This window comes from Phodopus roborovskii, unplaced genomic scaffold (assembly GCF_943737965.1).
Source record: "Phodopus roborovskii unplaced genomic scaffold, PHOROB, whole genome shotgun sequence".
NCBI lineage: Eukaryota > Metazoa > Chordata > Mammalia > Rodentia > Cricetidae > Phodopus > Phodopus roborovskii.
In genome coordinates this window covers 2,413,461-2,434,429 of record NW_026125489.1, presented here as the reverse complement: position 1 = coordinate 2,434,429, position 20,969 = coordinate 2,413,461, and the positions used below count along the sequence as shown (strand labels likewise).

At 45.9% G+C, this 20,969-nt stretch overlaps 1 pseudogene; it reads right to left on the bottom strand.

The window, feature by feature from the left end:
* Positions 1 to 15,435: 15,435 nt before the first annotated feature.
* Positions 15,436 to 19,574, bottom strand: LOC127215774 (aminoacyl tRNA synthase complex-interacting multifunctional protein 2-like; annotated as a pseudogene).
* Between the last annotated feature and the right edge of the window lie 1,395 nt (positions 19,575 to 20,969).

Here is a 20,969-nt window from a genome sequence, read left to right as displayed (position 1 = left end):
CCACTCAATTTGCAGCACACAAGAAATTTCTGGTTCTCGTTATCAACAGCCAGAAACACAGAAACCCCTCCAGCACTGGGTTGGAGATTTCTGTAGAAGCCCATTCACTTCATGTCCTGTGGGATGAAGGGGGAGGGAATTCAGCCAGACATGTCCTGGAGCCACTCGGCCTGAATCCTGTTCCCCCTGATAAGGGTTCCTACCATGTGCAGCCCCCCCTTGGTCAAGACAAACAAACGCTGGACACCTCTTTTAGTTAAAAATAATTTTACATCAGATGAAGAGGGGTGAGAACTGGGATCGTCTCCATGATGTCATTTGTTTATTTTTTTGGTTTTTGGTTTTTTGGTTTCTGGTTTTTGATTTTCGAGACAGGGTTTCTCTGTATTGCTTTGGAGCCTGTCCTGGAACTAGCTCTGTAGACCAGGCTGGCCTCGAAATCACAGAGATCATCCTGTCTCTGCCTCCGGAGTGCTGGGATTAATAAAGGCATGTGCCACCAACACCCCGCCCATGATGTCATTTTTATAAGCACTTAAAACAGACAGAAGGAGAACTTGAGCAAAGATAACTATTAAGCCAGAAGCAGAGGATAGCATCTTCACACAGATTCTTCTCAAACCACGTGCATCCAGTAGACATGCCAACAAGTCAACAGAGGGACTTGATCCAAGTATGTCCATCACAAAGCCTCATCCTTCGGTCTCTGTGATTGGCTCAGGAGTAAACACATGACTCAAACTGGCCAATTGGAACTCCAGCCTGGGTTCCCTTCCAGATTGGGCAGAGGGAGAAGGACCTTTCTCTGTGGGGTTGGGGAAGAGTTTAGTATACGATGCTGGAGCTGCGGCACCTGTACCAGACCAAAGCGACTAGTGTGAGCAAACGAGTTCAGACACAGGGAAACAAGCAGAACGTAGTGTTGGATTTCTTGGTCCCAGCTATTCCTAACGCCAGATTGTCCTGGCCTCTCCCTGACGAGTTCACCAGTAAGTCATACTCTATGTTGTCCCTAGATCATGTTCAGTTTCTTCCACTTGCCACCAAGAAAGTCGCATTCAATTCTCTTCTGCTACCTCTGTGTCTGTGCTCAGTAAGCCCCCTTAATTAAGCAGAAACGCCTCCTGAGAAACAAGGAAAGCTGACAGACTACAAAGATCTAGACTAATAATGCATCTGGGGCATAAAAATGGAAAGAATGTGGCGGGGGAGACAACTATAACGTATTTTATGCCAAGCTCAAGTTGGCATTTTTACACAGACCTTTGTCACTAACACAATATTGTATTGTAAGACAGAAGACAGAGATGAACAGTGAACAGGGGGTCCTAAAGACAGCTCAAGCTCTCTTTCTGTTTGTACACCTTGATAAAATATTGTAAACACCCTGGCTTAGCTTTCACGATAAAGCCTCATGCTTAAAAATGGCAAACTGTCTAAACCAACAGCCAGCCTTGACATCCATCATGGGACCCTGGGTAGTAACCAAGGAAACTGCAGCTGCATTGCAATGGCCGAGTCTCCCGTGGGCAGAAAGCCTCTTCATGGGTAAACACGCTTGCGGCTGCAGACAGACAGGCTGTTCTGCCGTAGCCCGGGGTCTGTACCCTTCACGCTACGGTAGCTGGTAAAGTGCTTTGCCTAGCATGCACAAAGCCTTGGCTTTGATTTCTAGCACCACATAAACCAGGCATGCCTGTAGTCCCAGTACTTGGGATGCGGAGGCAGGGGGATCAGAAATTCAAAGTGGTTTTCCATTTCATAGCATGTTCAATGCCAGCCTAGTATACGTAAATAAATGAGTAAAGCATTGCTTTGAAGACGGCATGCCGCTAATCTGCAGGTTGGATATGTAGGCTACAAAAATTAATACAAGAACAGATAGCCAGGCATTGCGGCTTGCATCAGTCTTCCCAGCAGTCAGAAAATGGAGGCGGCCGGACTGCTGTGAGTTTGAGACCAGCCTAAGTTCCGGCAGGGCCCTGTCACAAGAAAAGTAAGAAATGGTGGCAGGCCCAGACTTCATCTTGGGAGTACATGTAGAGGAGAAATTGAGAGAGATTTCTGATTGAAAACATGAGAATGCAGGGGAGAGAGAGGGTGGGAGGAGTCAAGGATGGCATCCTACTGTTTAGGTTAAAGCAGATGTGTCAAGAAGTGAACAGAGAGATCCAGGTATGGCGGTGAGTGCCTGTGCTCCTAACACTTGGGAGGCTGAGGCAGGGCCACAAGTTCCAGACTGCCCTGAGCAACACAGAACACAGTAAAACCCTGGAGAGTGGAGGGAGGGTGGGTGAGAGCGAGAGAGAGAGAGAGAGAGAGAAGGAAGGGAAGGAGGGAGGAAGGAAGGCTGGATGGAAGGGGGAGAGAGAGAAAGAGAGAGAAGAGAGAGAGAGAAGGAGGAAGGGAAGGAGGGAGGAAGGAAGGCTGGATGGAAGGGGGAGAGAGAGAAAGAGAGAGAAGAGAGAGAGAGAAGGAGGAAGGGAAGGAGAGAGGAAGGAAGGCTGGATGGAAGGGGGAGAGAGAGAGAGAGAAAGTCCGTTTACTTTGAGTTGGCCAAGGCCAACTGCTACTCCTGGGCTCTGGGATGCAGTTGATTTACCCAGCGACTCTCCACTAGAGAAAAGTGATTTTTCCCTTTCTCAGTGATTATCAATAGCAAACAGCCTCTTGGGACATGAGGACCTCTGCTTCTCTGTGCTGGGATATTATCTGATTTGAACCTGGGCAGGATTTGTCCATTCTGGGGTGGGTGGAGGAGGGCGTGGTAGGAGAATGAGAAGAAGTTATCTGGGGCAGAGTTGAGGAAAGGGGAAGAATATGCTCAGAATACAGTGTATGAAAACTGATTTAAAGAAAGAAAATAAATAAATGAAAGGGGGATGGAGGGGGGATGGGGAGGAAGGGGGAAATGAGTTATATGTAGTTCCTATTAGTGTCCAGGTGGAGATGGCCGGAACCTGTAAAGCTCTAAAGACTTGGAAGTGAGAAGTTCAGCTTGCCTGCTGGAAATGGCCGAGGGGAGAGGCATCCACTCTCATTCCATATGGTCTCCTGGTCTAATCTATTCCTGGAAAAATTCCATTCCTCGTGAGCATTTCTTCTCAGATCTCATTTCATTTTTATGTAGCTGGTGCAAACGCTGAGGACTCCTCCTAACAAATGACTCTCGTCATCTATTTTTATCACCCAAACAAATCCAAGGGCTCATAATTAGCGAGGTTTACATAACAGGTATAATTTCTTGATAATAAAGTCGGCCCATTATAGCTGTTTTTCTTAATGGGGCATTTTGTGCTTGAAACAAACAGCAGGCATTAACCAAAGATATCTGGATGGCAATAATACTTAGCAGTGATGGCGAATGGCTTGCTACTCTCTTGAAGCTAATCATAATTCTAAAACAAAATAAAAACATTAGGAGATTAATAAAAGCCATTTTATCAGGCCATGCTCATTTTTCTTTAGTGTCTGGTTTGCCACACAAGGGAAAACCCATTTTATTACATGGGTAGCAGTGCATTTATGACAGGTACTAGAAAAATAAGTCCGCCGCTCCTTCTTAAACTCAGTTTCTTAGCTGTAAGTCACACTGTCATCAGAAACACACTTTAAAAGGAAAAGGAAGGATGACCACATTCCTTAAATGTTTTGTGCTTGCTAATATAAGACTTGGTGGATGCATCTATTAGAATTTAGACAATTGATATATGGCTGATGTTAAATCATAAGCCAGCACTGTAGCCATATGAGACCCAAATAAACAAATGAAAAGGGGCTTCAATTGCTCCGTATCTTATAGAATTGAGCATATAGTTTCGAGGAGGGGGGAAAGTGTAGCTTTTATATTTTCCACACAGTCCCCCTGGACCAGTTTCTCTCCACCTGCAGGGTCCCCACAACCGCTTATAAGATAAACACTCAGAGACTTAATAAATAATTATAATTGTTTGACCAATGGCTTAGGCTTATTACTGGCTAGCTCTCTCTCTTATAAATTAGCCCATGTCTACTAATCTGTGGATCACCTGGCAGCTACATGGCATCTCCTCCACCTTCTCTATCTCTGCCTGGCTTTACTCTGCTTAGCCATTGGCTGAAACAGCCTTATTCATCAACCAATAAAAGCGACACATATTCGCAGGTACAGGAAGACATCCCACATCAGGAAAGGCTACTCCTAACTCATCTGCTCTGCTTGGAAAACGATTGGGTAAATGATTGCCCTTGTTCATCATTCATTCCCCATCTCCTCCACCAGGGAATTCAGAACTCCAACATGCGGCCCAGATTCTGCCCCACCCCCAACTTTTCCCTAAACAAATATTTCAAGAGACAGTGGATATGGCAAGAACTACCCATCAAAATCCACCATTCCACTTCAAGATCTAAAGGGCGAAACTGAGACCAGATGCTCTCCCAGACAAGTCCGTTTCCCACTCATTTCGGAAGCAAGGGAGAGAAAGGCAACCCCTCACTCAGCATAGGTGGTGGACAGGGATAGAGGGCTAGCCGCTTCTGGATCAAGGCTTTTAAGAGACAGGCATGAGCCTGGGAAGGTAGCTCAGCGGTAGAGTTTGGCTAACATGGACAGGCACTGGATTTGCCCCCCTCCCTTGCAAATGAAAAAGGCAGAGGAGGAAGGAGAGGGGGAGGAGGGACGACAGCAACATCTCTCCTCCAACGGTGCTCCCTTCTTCTCCGTCCACGAACTGGATACAGATGACTGGGTTCCTAGGAACTGCCGAGTCCCACTATGAAAGCCTCCTGGGCCCTACCCCCGGTGAATATTATGTTTGAGCCATTAAGCATTTGGGACAGGTGTGGTGCAACGGGCTACCCTCCGTAATGTTCCAGAGGCTGCCTCATAAATAACGAAGCAATATAAACTAGCCAGCCAGTCGTGTGTCGTCGCGTCTTTCTACTGTTTCCGCGTGAGACGCCCTGACTTCTGCCACCTGCTGGGCTCACCCTCGCTTGGCCTCTACTGTCGCCTCTACTGACATCATCAGGTATTACTGCCACGGTTTTGGAGAGCATTGCCTCCACAGGTACGGCTACGGTACCTTCCCGGTCCTGACACCCCACCCTTCTGAACGCAGCTGCCTCTTCAACTGGCTCTCTCAAAGTCTCAAAATGGAGCAGGAGAGATGGCCAGCAGCAAAGAGCTGGTTGTTCTTCCAGAGGACCAGGGTTCCAGTCCAACCCACTGAGATTGCAAATATCTGTAACTCCGATTCCAAGGGATATGACGCCCCCTTCCGGCCTCTGCAGGCACTGCATACACAGTGCAGATTTATACACAAAGGCAAAACAACATTAAAAAAAAAATTTAATTGCTTTAATCTTCCAAAGCCTCCGTATGTGTGGTGAATTTGACAAGCATTTTTTTCTCTGTTTGGTGCTAAATTCATTTGGCTTTAGCCATGAAAGAAAGGAAAAATAATAACGGTGACTCAGGCAATAAACATTTTTTTTTTCTCAATTACCAAGTGTAGAGTTCGAGGAAGATGGCTCAGCTAATAAAGTGCTTGCCACAAAAGCGTGGGTATCTGGATTCGGAAGCCCAGTACCCACATGGCAGCCCGCGTCTGCAACCCCACTGTGGGGAAAGTGGAAACAGATAGATCCTCGCAGCGCAACGGTCAGACAGCTCTGGATTCAGTGAGAGACTCTGTCCCAAATAACAGTGTGAAGACAATTGAGGAAGAGGTCGAGTCTTGCATATGGCTTGAGTATGTCAACATGTACTCACACATGCTTACACATTAAAAGTGCTGTGAAGCACAGAGCTCCAAGTGTGGCGTAGTAACCACACACACACACACACACACACACACACACACACACACACACACACCATCAGTCACACAATGCCTTTGTGTCTTCTCTGCCTCTCTCTTCTCAGCTTTACATTCTTGTCAGTTCATCTTCATGAAACATCAATGGGACCCAAAATTATCTCTTTCCCCAGAAACCCATTCACACGGATTTCTCCAGACATAGTGCTGAGCAGAACCAGCTCAAGGGGTCATTGTAGCTCTGGAGAGTTCCAGAAAGTTCCTGAAGAAGGACACTATGTCAAAAGAATGAGATGAAGGCTAATGACTTAATCATGACTTTAGTCCCTGCATGTGTGTTCACATGAGATAAGAGAATGACCACTGAAAGGAAGTTCAACTAATTGTGTCTGCCAAAGACCCAAATTCCATCACCTTTCACAGAGAAGACAGACTTCCATCTTCTATCAGAGACAACGTGTGGCGGTATCTTTCTTGCACAAATAAAGCCCGTCTGGAGGTCAGAGAAGGGAGCGTGCCACTAGCTGACCATAGAGGTCTGGAGGTCTGTGTAGACAGACAGGAAGTGAGATGGCTGGGCAGAAACAGGGTATCAGCAGGGGGAAACAGGAAACCGCTCTCTTGTGTGCTGAGACACTGAGGAGGTAAGGTGTGCTGTGGCTTGCTCCTTCTCTCTGATCTCCAGACAGGCTTTATTTGTGCAAGAAAGATACCACCTCAACAACAGGCATAAGGTGAAGGACATCTGTGCCCACGTTACACACAAAGGGACACACATATACACACATACGACATATATATATACATGTATGCACACGCACACACCTTTCCCACAGTAGTCATTGTTTGGGTTCGGGTCACAGTGTACTGCTCTTTTCATTTCCTTTTGTCAGAATCACATGAACAGACTTCAAATCAACAAATCTCATGTGGTATGTACACAGGACTGTGGACTTGTTAGAAAAATTATCTATATCCTGATGCCTTCTAGACAGAAAGTAGCGTAAGGGTCTGAGCTTTACTAACGGCAATAAGGACATACAGACTATTCGATATTAACTGCATTTAAGCACGAAAAGTAGACCACTCATTGGAAATGATGTGTTAATATTCCAAGAGGAAAGAGTCTAATTCATCCACAACTTCAAAGGAAAACATCTCCCAGGGGAAATTAAGTTAATCATAAAAGGGAAAATGCCCACAGAGTTAAATGCATTTTTTTAGACTCAATATTTTTCCTTCTGCCTATTTCGATGAATTTCCAAAATGATGGTCTCTGAGCAGTCAGAGATGAGGCTTTTTGATTGTCCCAATGCTGAACTTAGGGCAGTTCAGGGGCCTTTGTGATAAGAGGCAGTGAAGGACGGCATTCCAGATAGTGGATTCTACAGCTCACCTCTATCAAGGAAGAGGCGAGGGAGATGTATTCAGGGCTTCAGTTTAGGTTGGCAATGTCTACTCTACAGAATTGCCCTGGAGCTGACGATGAACTAGTTAAATGGGTGCCTGGTAACAACGAAAACAGGGGAATAAAAAATGCCCATAGTAGAGCACAACAGATTTGGAGAGATTTGTTTCTGCTCTGTGACTACAGGGAAATTCAAATTCCTTTGAACCTCCTCCCTCCCTCCTTTCCTCCCTCCAGGCCCTTCCATGTGTCCCCAGTACAAGAGCTGTTGTGGCAGGTGGGAATAGGAGTTGGAGATAAAGAGCACAGAAAGGGAAAATGAACAGGTCTATGAACGGGAGCCAGCGTGTTCTCACACAGCCAGGAGTGGCCATGATGTGGGGCGATGTGTCACTCACATTGCTTTAATAAAATGCGAATGGCCAGTAGCCAGGCAGGAAGTATAGGCGTGGTGGCCAGACTAGGAGAATTCTGGGAAGAGGAAGGCGGAGAAGCAGTCAACAGCCAGATGCAGAGGCAGCAAGATGAGAACGCCTTACTGAGAAAACGTACCAAGCCTTGTGGCTAAACATAGATAAGAATTATGGGTTAATTTAAGTTGTGAGAGTTTGTTAGTAATAAGCTTGAGCGATAGGCCAAGCAGGTTATAATCAATATAAGCCTCTGTGTTTAGGTGACTTTTGTGTATATAATCATAACCCACCCGTTATCGTCTCTTGTGCCCCTCCCCCCCACAGAACCCCTTATTAACAAGTCCCCCTCCAGCTGCCATGACTTCGTGTGCCAGTGTCCCGCTGCATTAATTAGGGTTGCCTGTGTGAACACAGCGGGGTGGGGAGGGTATTGGCTTCACCACAGAGAAATATGACTCCCTCTCTTGGTTATGGTTTCTATTGCTATGAAGAGACGCCGTGACCACGGCGAATGTTTAATTGGGGCTGGCGTACAGTTCCAGATGTTTAGTCCATTATCGTGGCAGGACATGGCAGCATGCAGGAAGAGTTGGCGTTGGAGAAGGACAGCAGCAGGAGACTGTGCCACACTGATCAGGGCATTCACACCCGTGAGTCTGTGGGGGCCAGACCTATCCAAACCACGCAGTCTCAACATGGAGGACATGCTGGCCTCCACCTGCCTCAGCCTCACAACCCCTGAGATTGCCAGCATGCCAATTTCTATCATCACAGCTTGCATGCTGCAGTGCTGTTGTGTTCGGTTTTGTCACCTAGAGCAGGACAAGCAACCGTAGCAGAGCCAAATTCAACTTAGCATATGGTTTAGTATCTATCACTCAAGAACAGTTTTGACGTTGTTGATGACAACATGTGTGAATGCTATGTAAGCATCTACATTTTGCCTTTCAACTTTTTCAGTCTAAAATAAAGGAAAAAAAATTTTTTTGTTGTTCTTTTTTTTCCAGACAGGGTTTCTCTGTATAACAATCCTAATTGTCCTGGAACTCACTCTGTAGACCACACTGGCTACAAAATCACAGAGATCTGCCTCCAGAGTTCTGGGATTAAAGGTGTGTGCCATCACTGCCCGGTGAGAAAAAAAAATTAAAAAAAAAAAAAAGAAGAAGAAAAAGAAGAATTAAACTTACTCTCTAGGTAAGTCCTCCAGGGGCAGCAGCATCTCCTATAATATAGAATCCATAAGCTTCTGCCTTGGATCCAGCTTGCCTAATGGTTGGATCAATGAAAGCAAATTCTGAAAGCGTTCTAAAATCAGGGGAGATGTCCCTTTTACTTATCAGCCAAGAGCCCAACCAGAGCTCCCATAACAGACCCCCTAGGTCAGGCATGGCCATTGTTAAGCCTCATAACACTTTCCCACGCCCGTCTTTAAATCAAACTGGCCGGCATCTGTGTATCATAAGGATGTCCAGGCATCGTGTGCTGATGAAGATATCAGTACGTTTAGTAGGAACTAATCTATTCCTAAGAAGAGATGCAGGTGAGTCATGATCCAGGTAAGTCACTGCCCTGCTACTGTGCTAACGATCTATGACAGTCTGAACCTGTTGGGATGACTCTGGGAAGCACAACCTCTCTCCTGTGAGATTCAAGACTGCTTTTTAACATGGTTGATGGTACGCCAAGAGGAAGACACACTGTTGAAGCCATCCTTTTCACTGCGAACAACATCAGAGAGATGAGAGTTTGCTTGGCATGTTTTTATGCCCTTTTTGAACAACTTCAGGGGTGAAAGTTCCTGATCCCTTGGCAGCTAAGCTAATGCTTTTGTTGTCATTCTTGTCTTCCAAGGCAATATCTCTGGGTCTCAAGGGTTTGTTCTGCAGCCAACGTGCGTGCGCGCGCACTGAATTGAAACCTTTTGGATCATTTTCTAACCTAAACTGTATTATAATTTTTTACTCTTTTAACAGCTTTGGGATATAAAGCCTCGACATGTAAACAAATATTGATGCTTCCTTTGAGACCTGGGAGGAATGAGTCAATAAACTGGATAAAGCTAAACATTTTGACCAGCTAGCTGGGCGTAATTAGCCTAACACTATCGCACAGGTGAATGGTGGCCTCGTGCTATGTAGACAGTATCAGAGAATAACTCCTCCTTCCTCCATGTAGGGTGCTCTATAGAAGTCTTACTGCTCTAGTTAGTTCAATGCTATTTATTTTTATTTCTGCTCATTAGTTTAGTCCTCGGGAGAAATGTTCATTGTTTAGCAACAATAAATTTTATTTCCCACGTGTAAGCCTGGTTACAAAGCTGATACAAATCCCTCCAAATCTTTTGTGCCACCTCATGTGCATTTATTATTTTCTTCGTCTCTTCGTCACCAGCCCAACCACCGCACTAGTATGCAGTCACTGTCAAAGTCATCTATGTAAACTGGGAGTCACAGGTGTAGAGTAAATCCTGGGCACTGACATCTCACCGGGTCCTCTCTGGAGGGTGCTTTCCCTATCAAATCAGTCATAGCTAACCCTGTTTAGACCTGGACATAGATTTTATTGAAATGCCAACTTCAGAACACACTATCGTCATAAGTAATCAACCAACAATTACTTATTTCCATTCAATTAGTTCTTTCCTTGGGAATTGCTCTGGGTAAAAAAAAAAAAAAAAATGAAATAAAATAAAATCAGAATAAATGATTAGATGGGAAGGAGGAGAGCAGTGAGTCCTGATAGGTTTTTGTTTGTTTGTTGTTTTGTTTTTGTTGTTTTGGGGTTTTTTGTTTGCTTGTTTGTTGTTTTTGTTTTGTGAGCTTGGCACAAGCTAGAGTTGTCTGGGAAAAACACAGTCGACAAAATACCTCCATCAGATTGCTGGTAATCAAGTCTGTAGTGTATTTTCTTGATTAATGATTGACATGGGAGGGCCCAGCCTACTCTGGCCGGTGCCACCCCTGGACTCATGGTCCTGGGTCGCAAAAGAAAGCAGGCTGAGCAAGCCAGGGATGACAAGCCAGTGCAGCATTCCTTCCTGCCCCGGGTCCCTGCCCCAGGTCCCTGCCCTGGCTTCCCTCAGGATGCACTACAGCTGGAAAGGGAAATTAACCCTTTCTTCCCCATGTTGCTCTTCATCACGGTGTTTGTCTCAGCAATAAGAGAGTAAACCAAGGACACAGTTTCATGGGTTTTTTTGTTTTGTTCTGTTTTTTGGGGATTTTTTTGTTTTTTGTTTTTGTTTTGGGGGGAGGTTGTCTGGTTGTTTTGTTTTTCAGAGTTGATCCAAACTTGGCTGAGGATCCAGAAACTCTCATGACTTCAAAAGACAGGGCCAAACACAAGGAAACAGAGCCGCCCTCAACCGAAACAGACTAAAGTCAAGCCGTGTTAAAATTTATTTTCAACTACATTAAAGTTTCTCTAGGATTAAGTTAGCCAGCGCCGTTTTACTATCAGGAGGCATGTGCTCATGGGGATGAATTATATGTAGCTGAGTGTATGCACTGACATGCTTCCCCGAATGTGGAGGCCAAAGGTCAGCCGGGGTGTCATTGCTCAGATGCCATTCATCTTGTTTGTCCAGACACGCTTTCTCCCTGGCCTGGAGCTTGTTGATTAGGTTAGCCGGCTAGCAAGCGGTGGGCAGGCATCCATCCCTCCCCACCTCTCCATCCCCATACTGAGATCACAAGCCAGCATTACCATGTCTGGCTTTTATTCATTGGCTCATGTGCTCAAAGACAGTCCTCGTGCTTGTAAGACAAAGCAAGAACTTTACCAGCTGAACAACTTCCCCAGCCCCTGAATCAACAGTTCTTTTTAAATACCACAACTTATAATTACAGACAGATATGGTAGCACAGGTCTTTAGTCCCGGCATTCCAGAAGCAGAGGCAGGTGGATCTCTGAGTTCAAGGCTAGCCAGGCGTACAAAGTGAGCCCCCGTCTCAAGCTAATAACAAAAGTAAATCATTTTCCCACCTCTTCCTCTTCCCTCCCAAATTTGTGGCCTCCTCGTTAGCCATTGTTACATATGCATACAACCCAATAAATACGTAAGTGCTCGCTGCTGAGTCCACTCAGGGTTGTCTGCATTTATGACCACTTGGTAGTGGATAGGCAACAAGGGCTCATCCATGAGGAAATTGCTTGTGTCTTCTCAGCCAAGAGCAAGGCCCCATGAGACTCCCTCCATTTACGTTGGAATGTCAACAGTAATTGGAGTTGTTTGGGTCTTGTTTAGGCAGGCTTATGTTGGGGTTTCATGGGTGTGACTTTCTTGTCATAGCTAGAAAGCACACTCTCACAAAGACTTCTTGGCTTTCTAGCTCTTCCAATCTTTCTCGCCATCCATCCCTCCCCCTCAATGTTCACTGAGCCTTAGGTACAAGAGTTATATTGTAGCTATGTTGAGAGCTATAAAGAAAATCATAATTGTGGTTATAGATCCCTTAACATACACAGACATCAAGGTAAACCAGAAGGCCAGTCCAGAAGAGGAGCTTGGAGCAAAGAGAAGGCCTATTTATGCTTCCCTTGGCCATACATCAGAAGGTTATAGATTACTGAAATAGGGTTCCTCCCCTGCAAAAGAAAAATGTCATCCCCCCCCCCAAGTATCTCACATCAGGAAGAACCAGCTGAAACTAGGCAGTGGAGGAAAGAACCACACAGCTCTGGCTTGTACGCCATCGGGAGCGTCTACCATATCTTGACCAGAACTGCTTCCTCTTGTCTCCATTCAAAGTTAAACTTCGTGTCAAGAACCCAAAGACAGACTTGGGGCACCACCAGACCTCTTTGTTTCTCTTCCCAGCATTATATATCTGTTTAATCAGGCTATTGAGGGTATGGGACTGCGGCCAGGTTGTGGGGCTGCAAGGACCCAAGCTCTGACCTTTGCAAATTCTGGTAGCAATGGAAGGATGAGTTATAACAACAGTTGGGGTTTCTTGTTTGTTTGGTTTGGTTTGGGGGGGGTTGTTTTGTTTTTTGTTTGGTTGGTTGATTTGGTTTTGTTTTTCGAGACAGGGTTTCTCTGTAGCTTTGGAGCCCGTCCTGGAACTATCTCTTGTAGACCAGGCTGCCTCGAACTCACAGAGATCTGCCTGCCTCTGCCTCCCGAGTGCTGGGCCCAAAGATGTGTGCTGACTCAAATGAGCCAACTGTCACCACAGAAGGTTTTGGTTGTATCTTGCTTGTACAAAGTCCCACTAGCTAACCATAGAGGTCTGGAGGTCTGTGCAGACAGACAGGAAGTGAGATGGCTGAGCAGAAACAGGTTTAAGCAGGGGGAAACAGGAAATCACGGTTTTGTCTGCTGAGACGCTGAGGGGGTGAGGTGTGCTGTGGCTTCCGTCTTCTCTCTGATCTCTCAGCATTCCCTCTATATCTAACTTGAGGTTTTTATTATCTAGACCAGTTAAGAACTTTTACAGCTCTCAACTATCTTAAAGCTTCAACCCCTTTAAGACAGTTCCTTACGTTGTGGTGACTCCCAACCATAAATTACCTTCCTTGCTACTTTATAATTATAATTCTGCTACTGTTAGGTGGTACTTATCAAAGGGTTGCTCAACACCCCCTTCCCGCCTTGGGTCTTGGCCCACACACAGGTTGAGAACCACTGATACACACACACACACACACACACACACACAGAGAGAGAGAGAGAGAGAGAGAGAGAGAGAGAGAGAGAGAGAGAGAGAAATAAAATAGAAAAATGAAAGTATATTAAATTTTTATGGCAAATTAACTAACATTCAAGTGTTTTATTACATTCAGTCATTGGTTTGAGGTTTTGGGGGTGTGGATTTTTAGTTTTGTGTTTTGTTTTTCAAAACAGGGTTTCTCTGTGTAACAGTCCTGGCTGTCCTAGAACTCGCTCTGTAAACCAAGCTGGCTTTACAGAGATCCATCTGCCTCTGTCTCCTGAGTGTTGGGGCTAAAGATGAAGGACACCACTGCCTGACCTTGATTTTATCATTTTTTATCTAAATTTTATCATGTCTTCAGGCAAAGACAGAAAGAGACAGAGAGTGGTGGTTTCCACTGTAATTAACCTGTTCCTTCTGGGCCTGATTTGCCATGTCTCTTTTCAAATTGAATCTTTTGGATCATTCTAGACACAGAATAAATAGTTCAGCCCTCATTCATTAATAAACACCTTCTGATTCTCTGCCTGGCTTTTCTGCCTCTTCAAGGTACCTCAAGGGCAACCCAAGAAGGGTGCTTGCCATCTTGCTTCAGAATCTGCAGCTTTGACAGGATGGAGGAGGCCGGGACCTCCTGGGCAGGTTTACATGTGAAAGGTACCTGGGTGAAGATCTGAAAGTCCCTTCTACTGTGAGCAAGGGCGAACTCTTCGGTGACATGAATTGACAATAAGAAGCATTCAGCAGGCCTCAATAGCCCTTTGAAATCTACGTCCTTTAAAGTCAGAAAACCTACATTAGAGAGAGTCTGGACCTAATGTATTTTTATTGTGTCACTCTGCTGCCCCTTGCCAGCAGCATATGACATTTGAGCATGTCACTGCTTCTTAGTTCTGTAACACAAAGGCAGAAATCTCTGTGCCTATTTTTAAATTATTTTATCAGCTCCTTTTCCATTTCTGATCTTACTTGCCTATCAGTCACTTATTTCCTATACAGAAAGGGCATCTTAAAGGGCATTTTCAGATAAAGCCCTTTATTATTATTAAGCATTGTAAAATTATTATTGTACATCACTTTTATTATGTAGTTTACTTTAAATGGGCCAGAATATTTTAATCATCCAAGGAAAGCCAGAGTTTATAGCTTAAAATTGAAAATATATCTACACATTTTTTTCCATAAAATATGCATGCATGATTTTCAGCCCCATTTAACTAATGTGTTTTGGAAATATGTTACAATAGTAAATTCAACAAACCTCAGTCAAGGAAAAAAAATAATATGAAAAGTGTGATTAATAGCGATGTGATGGGCTTTTTTTTCCATTTTACAGGAGACCTTATTTTGAAATATGAATCATTTTACATAGATAACCTCTATATTTCCATGTCGCTTGTCTGAACAGTAGTCTGTGCAACTCTGGGTGCAGAATTGAAAATTATAGCAGAAACTCAAAACTGTCAAAACATCATAAATTACCCACAAATGCACTTGCAAAGAAAAAAAATGCAACTGATAAAGAATTAAAAGAGTAACCAGAAAGAATCGATAGTATGCATAGCCTGGAGACACGCAGATTCAGAAACTTGGCTTGTTTGCAGTCTTGTCACTGGAAAATATTTCCTTATTGCATTGGCGATCTGAAAACTGAAGCTGCCAGGCCATTGAGCGATTTAGCTTTGCAGTTACCTCCTGGTCGGCACACAAAACATGTGGTCACTTTCTTCAGATGTGACTCCACATGAAACCACATTTTATTTTGTTTCAGTGGTTCAATGCTTTTATTGGAATGTGACAATTAACAAAAAATTTAGATTCTGGTACAGTCCCTTCCCTGGCAACAGATGCCAGGAGAAGCCCAGTTCTTAAGGCCTGCATGACCGGTAGTCGGTAGTTGGGATTCGCATGAGCAGCTGGAGGGCAGTACTGAAAGGGAACAGGTTCTCCCAGGATCTCGGGGCACGTTGGTGGGTACCAGGTTGCTGGCCCCAGTCTGCTGGAGCGTGGACCACGGTATGGGCCGGTTCCCGAGCCAGCAGCCACTGGCTCATTCCCACAGCAGAGCTCACAGGGAGCAAAAAACACCTGTGTGTTCTTACCGCTCTCTCCTCCAGCTGAAACATGGCGATAAGCTGCGGATGAGGGTTCAGTCAACAGCCGTGCTTCTGGACAAGCTGAATAAGAAAATGTGGTGTCTTGTCCCCTTCTCCGTGGATGGCACATGGTCTGCACACTGAACTTCCTGTGTCTTGCGTATGTTCTTCCGAATCAAAGCGAAGCCAAGCCGGGTGGATACTTGCTCGGGGCTGTTGCCTGCTCCCCCTAAGCAAAGATTCTCCATCACTTTGACAAAACTTGTGTGCGTGTTGGACAGAATCTTACCGTGTTCACAGAGCAGCCTGTGCTCCACGAGCCAGGAGAGGAAAAGGGAGACTGGCTCTGCATGGACCTCAAGTGTCGTTCGGTGCCCCATAATCCCTTCCCAAGCACCAAATTCAAACCCAGTGAATTGGTGGTTAAAGCTGTGGGGTTTTATCAGCTTGCAGGGTGTCGGTTACATCCAGGCCCACATCTGGCGTCTTTGAAAGGCCATGGCTGCCATCTTTAACAAGAGTTTTAAAATATCTTGGCTGGGTTGGAGGGCTTGCAAAGACAGATCAAAAGTTTCCTGCATCTGGCCAGCAGTGCTGGAGGGCCTGGTAGTGTACCGGGCACACTGCGGAGCCAAGTGTGGGTCATCCGGACCAGGCTTCACCTGATACAACCCAAGGCCAGAACCAAAGGAAGGACACAAATGCTCAGACACTGCCCAAGGCTACCTCGGTGCGCAGCCACCATCCTGAGCTAGTTTGTTCTGTTCTATAGATGCGCACATTTCTGTAAGGCAGAATTGGTTTGTAGCTTTAGCTCTGTTTTGTCGAGGAGTGCTGGCTAGTTTTATCCCAACCTGACACAAGCTACAGTAACACGAGAGGAGAGGACCTTGGTTGAAAAATTGCTTCCATAAGCTCCAGGCTGTAGGCAAGCCAGTAGAGCATTTTCTTAGTGATTGCTGGGGAGGGCACAGCCCACTGTGCGCGGTTCTACAAGAAAGCAGGCTGGAGCAAGTTGTGGGAAGCAAGCCAGTAAGTAAGCAGCACCCTCCGTGAACTCCGCATCAGCTCCTGTCTCCAGGACCCTGCCCTGCTTGACTTCCGCCCTCACTGCTTTCAAGGATGAGCTGTTCCATGGAAGTGAGAGATAACCCTTTCCTCCCTAGGTTGTGTTTGGTCATGGTACTTCACCACATCCATAGAAGCCCTAAGGTGGGAGGGGTGTGTGAGCCTGTGTGATTGGCCTCAGTCAGTACTGGCATTGAGTCTTGAGCCTCACACACACTGACAGGGTAAGCACTCTACCACTGGGCTTCATCCTTAGCCAACCTTTGTTTCTTTTCCACTAAAGGCAATCCTTGTGCACAGAAGAGCGGCTCTAATCCCCTGCTTTGCATGGATGGGCAGTAACTGGAGATCTCTGCTCAACCATGCACTGTGAATTTGCATAGAGCTGTGAAGGACAGAGGGCTGGGGCCGTGGTGCATTGTGGGGCTTGTCATTCACAGATTTCTAATCTGGGGCTAAGACACTGTGGCTAGATTTTACTACTTGGAACCAGCTCAATTTTTCACATTAAAATGTTGACCAGAGTGGTGACTGACAGCCAAAGCTCACAGGTTTCCCTACAGACGTCTTGGCTTTTTAATTCTTTACCTGGAAACACCTCCCAACACTTAAAACTGAAGCCCCTTTATCTTTTGGACAAAGCATAATACATGGAGCTTGAGAGCTAAAGTTATGTTTAAGTTTAAATGGCTGAGCTGAAGAGATCTATGAAACAACCAAAAAAAAAAAAAAAAAGAAACCACCTCTAACCTGTAAGTCCCACTTGCCTGAGGAAGACCCCAGGAATGCTGGGGGCTGCTGTTCATGTAAGATAAGCCACCATGTGTTGTCCCTTCCGTATAAGAGGTTGATTGTCCCATCTGCATCAAATGTGCTTGGTCACACAGGCAGGAAGTACATCAGGATGTGTGCTTGCCCAACCCTCATCCGAGGAAGGTGGGAAATAGCCTTGTGGGTTTCACCTTTATAAGCTCCTGTCTAGTGTAATTCGGCACCATTCTCTGGAAATCCTAGGTATGAGCCTGGTCAGTGTCCATCATCCTGGCCAGTATTTAATAAAGCTTGCTTCAATTTGTCTCAGAAATTGTGGTGTGGTCTTATCCCCACATGGTAGGATTAACACAAGAAAATATCTAAGCATAAATGCCTCAAAGAACACCCTGGCTTAAACCAAGGAGATACAAAGAGGATGGTAAAAAATTTCACCCTAGAAAACCTGAATCCTGTCTTCATTACTTCCTTTTCAGCTTCCTTTTCATGAGTCCATGAGGAAATGACCAAAACCTTCCTGAGTTTAGTTTCTTTATAAACTACACAGGATAATCTCTACCTGGGAGAGTTAACACAAGATGAAATCACATCGTGGAGGTGTGAAAGAAAATGGCCCCCAAAGGGAATGGCACTATTCGGAGGTGTGAACGTGGAGTGGGTGTGGCCTGGTAGGAGGAAGTGTGTCACAGTGGGGGTGGGCTTTTTGAGGTTTCTCTGCAGCTCCCCTCGATGCGATTGTCAGGCGACTCTTCCCTGCAATGCCACGCCTGCCTGCCTGCTGCCCACCATGCTCCCTTGATAACGGACTGAACCTCTTGGACTTTAAGTGAGCCACCCCATTAAATGTTTTCCTTGACAAGAGTAGCTGTGGTCATGGTGTGGTCAAAGCAATAGACACCCACCCTAAGACAACCTGATGACAGAACCAGGTATCCTTGTCCCCCACAACCACACAAAGATCACATGACTGGGATTTTCTGGTGGGCAGACAGTAAGTAGTCAATAAAAGGAGGGTTTTGCCCTTTGAATGTTGTGAGTTTATCTGTCCTCTATACCTGTCACCAAGATCACTCTGGGATACACAAGTGTCCCTTATTTTTCCAAAAACTACCAAAAAAAATTAACAGGATTTCTAGAAGCCAAGAACTTGATTGCTTTCCCCTCCCCCACCCCATCCCCATTTTATTATCCTACTTGAAAATAATTGGACATAAATAACTAGGAAATAGGAAGACATGAGAAGAATTTGAGACCGGAATCTCAGAAACCCAGAGGATAAATTTCTGACACAAGGGTTTGAGGATTTCCAAACGATGCTGAAAAGTAGGGAGTTTGGAGGCAGCAAGACAGTAACAGCACACGATAGTGAACGAGGTGTTATTGCCATTTCTGTAACACTTAGCCGCTGCCACTTTAAAATGCACGTATGCTCTGCAAAGCACAGCCCCATACTGGTGGGGTCCTCAGAGTTTGGGCTTCTGTCAAGATTGGTAATGGTCACGGTCTTCGTTTCTGCCTGTGTTTCTTGTGGAGCTGAGTATTAGCTTCCATACAACTTCTATTAGTACTTGTTGATCACGGAGCCCGACAAGGCTTAACCTGGAGGACATGAAAGTCAGAAGTATCAGAAGTGTGGCCGGAGTGTCTGGGTGTTCCTGAGCCTTGTGACAAAAGGGCAGTTAGTTCTGGCCACACCCCTCAAGGGTGGGCCCACCACCCACTGTCCCAAACCCGAGTGCCTGTCCCCAAGGCTCCCACCCTGCAGCAAAGGCCTACACAATGCCACACTGCGTGTCGGTGTAGAGCTGCCATGGTATTAAAAGGGGAGGAAGGTGGCTTTCAGCTGGACAGAGGGGGTTTTCCGATTTGTGCGACTCCTTACATTCTCCTTAGTTGTAAACTAGAACCCTTGGGACATAGGGGTGACTTCTCTTGAAAGCCTTTTGGGTTTTACAAATGTCTAGAGCATTTGGCCAGGTGATCCACTTTGGGAAATCTCTGAAAAGGATCTGGGTCAGACCGAATTTGCCAGCCCACCCTGTATTTGCCAGCCAGTGTCCAGCACGTGCGTGTGCGCGTGCACACACACGCACGCCCTCATCCATTTCTTCTTGGGGACAGGGATCTCCCTCCTTTAGAAGAAAGTCAAACTGAATGGTGCAGAATCCCCTTTGGCAGGCGAGAAGGAAGTGAGCAGCCACCCACCATGCAACTAGAAAAAGCTCCCCGCCTTACGGGAGAGAACACAGTCACAGGGCTCCTAATGCTCCGAGATAGATACATGCCCTAGCCATCCTTCCCTTGCTTCTTTTACTCAGCTAGTTTGTAGTAAATACCTGCTGTGTGCCAGGCGCCATGCTGGGTTATAAAGCTTACATTTAGTTGGGGAGGTAAAGATTAAAACATAGAAAGGCTGAGGAGATGGCTCAGTGGACTTGAGTTCAGGTCCCAGTGCTCATCCACATGAGGTAGCCAACAACCTCACCTAACTCCAGTTCCAGGGATTTCTATGTCCTCCATCCTCAAGGGGCACACAAAAATTAAAGGCATCTTTGAAAATAAAAGAAATTGAAGGGGAAAAAAAAAAAAAAGAAAAAGACTACTAAAGCATGGTGATTTTTGTAGGTATGGGGGGGGAGCAGGCAGAGGAAGTGTCCCGGCTGGACGTAGTGTCCAGACTAAATCAGACCATGAGAGGAGAGAAGAGAGGGTGAACAAGAGAGGAGCCACAGACAGAGACCGCATGGGCCAAGAGATTGAGAGGTGGGTATAGCGAAAAAGGCTGAGTTATATATATAGAGGGATGGAGCATGAACTTGTGCAATTGAGGCAACTGTGTGTGTTTGCAAAGTGAAAACACAGCTTGTCATCTTACACGAACAACAGCCCCCAGCATCCCAGAAGCTATCTGTCCTTGGGCAAGTGGGGCTTACAGGTTAGATGTGTTTTGTTTTATCGACCAATTAAGCAGAATTTAAGCTTCAAGCATTATGCTAGCCATCGCAGCATCCTCGACTAGATAAAGAAAACTCGAGTGTGGAAGAGAAAAAGAGTAAAGAGCCGAGTTCTGATCATCCCTAACTCTAAAGGTTTGAGAAGGAAAACCGAGAGAAGGAGCCCAAGAAGGAGCATCTAGCGCGGCAAGAGGGAGCCGTCTCAAAGGGAGGAAAGGCATGCCAAGAGCGGTCAAGAACTCAGCTTCAGTGAGAGTCCAACTGCGATGGGTTCGGGAGCCACAGAGGTAAGAAGGGAACGGATGGTAGGGATAAAAACACAGCTCTGTCAAGAGGTTTCGCTCGCCAGGGAAACTGTACGAGGCTGTCACTGGAGAATAAAGCGGTAACCAAATCCTCAGAATGGTGACGTACAGAACAGCAACCTGTAGGCACCCCGGGGGCAGCCCCAGATCTGGAGCATGCTACAGGGATGTTAAGTTTGAGCTATAGATACCCAGAGGCCGGAAATTAGTTTTACACTCTAAATGAGCTCAGAAAATTAACCCAGGTGAGATATTCTCAGTTTCAGCTATTTGCCAGTGTAGGAGAAACTGTAGTGAGCCTACCCAACCCACCGTCGCCCTGTCCCCAGTGACCAGGCCAGCCCGCGTGTGTGGCAGGCACTTCCTCCCTGAGCCAAGCCACCAAGCCTGCCCACAGACCCAGATGGAGAGACACGTGACCCAGAGCCACCAATGAGGACAGGACATGCAGCCGAGTCAGCCGCCTGAGCCAACCGGACCTTGGGAAGGGATA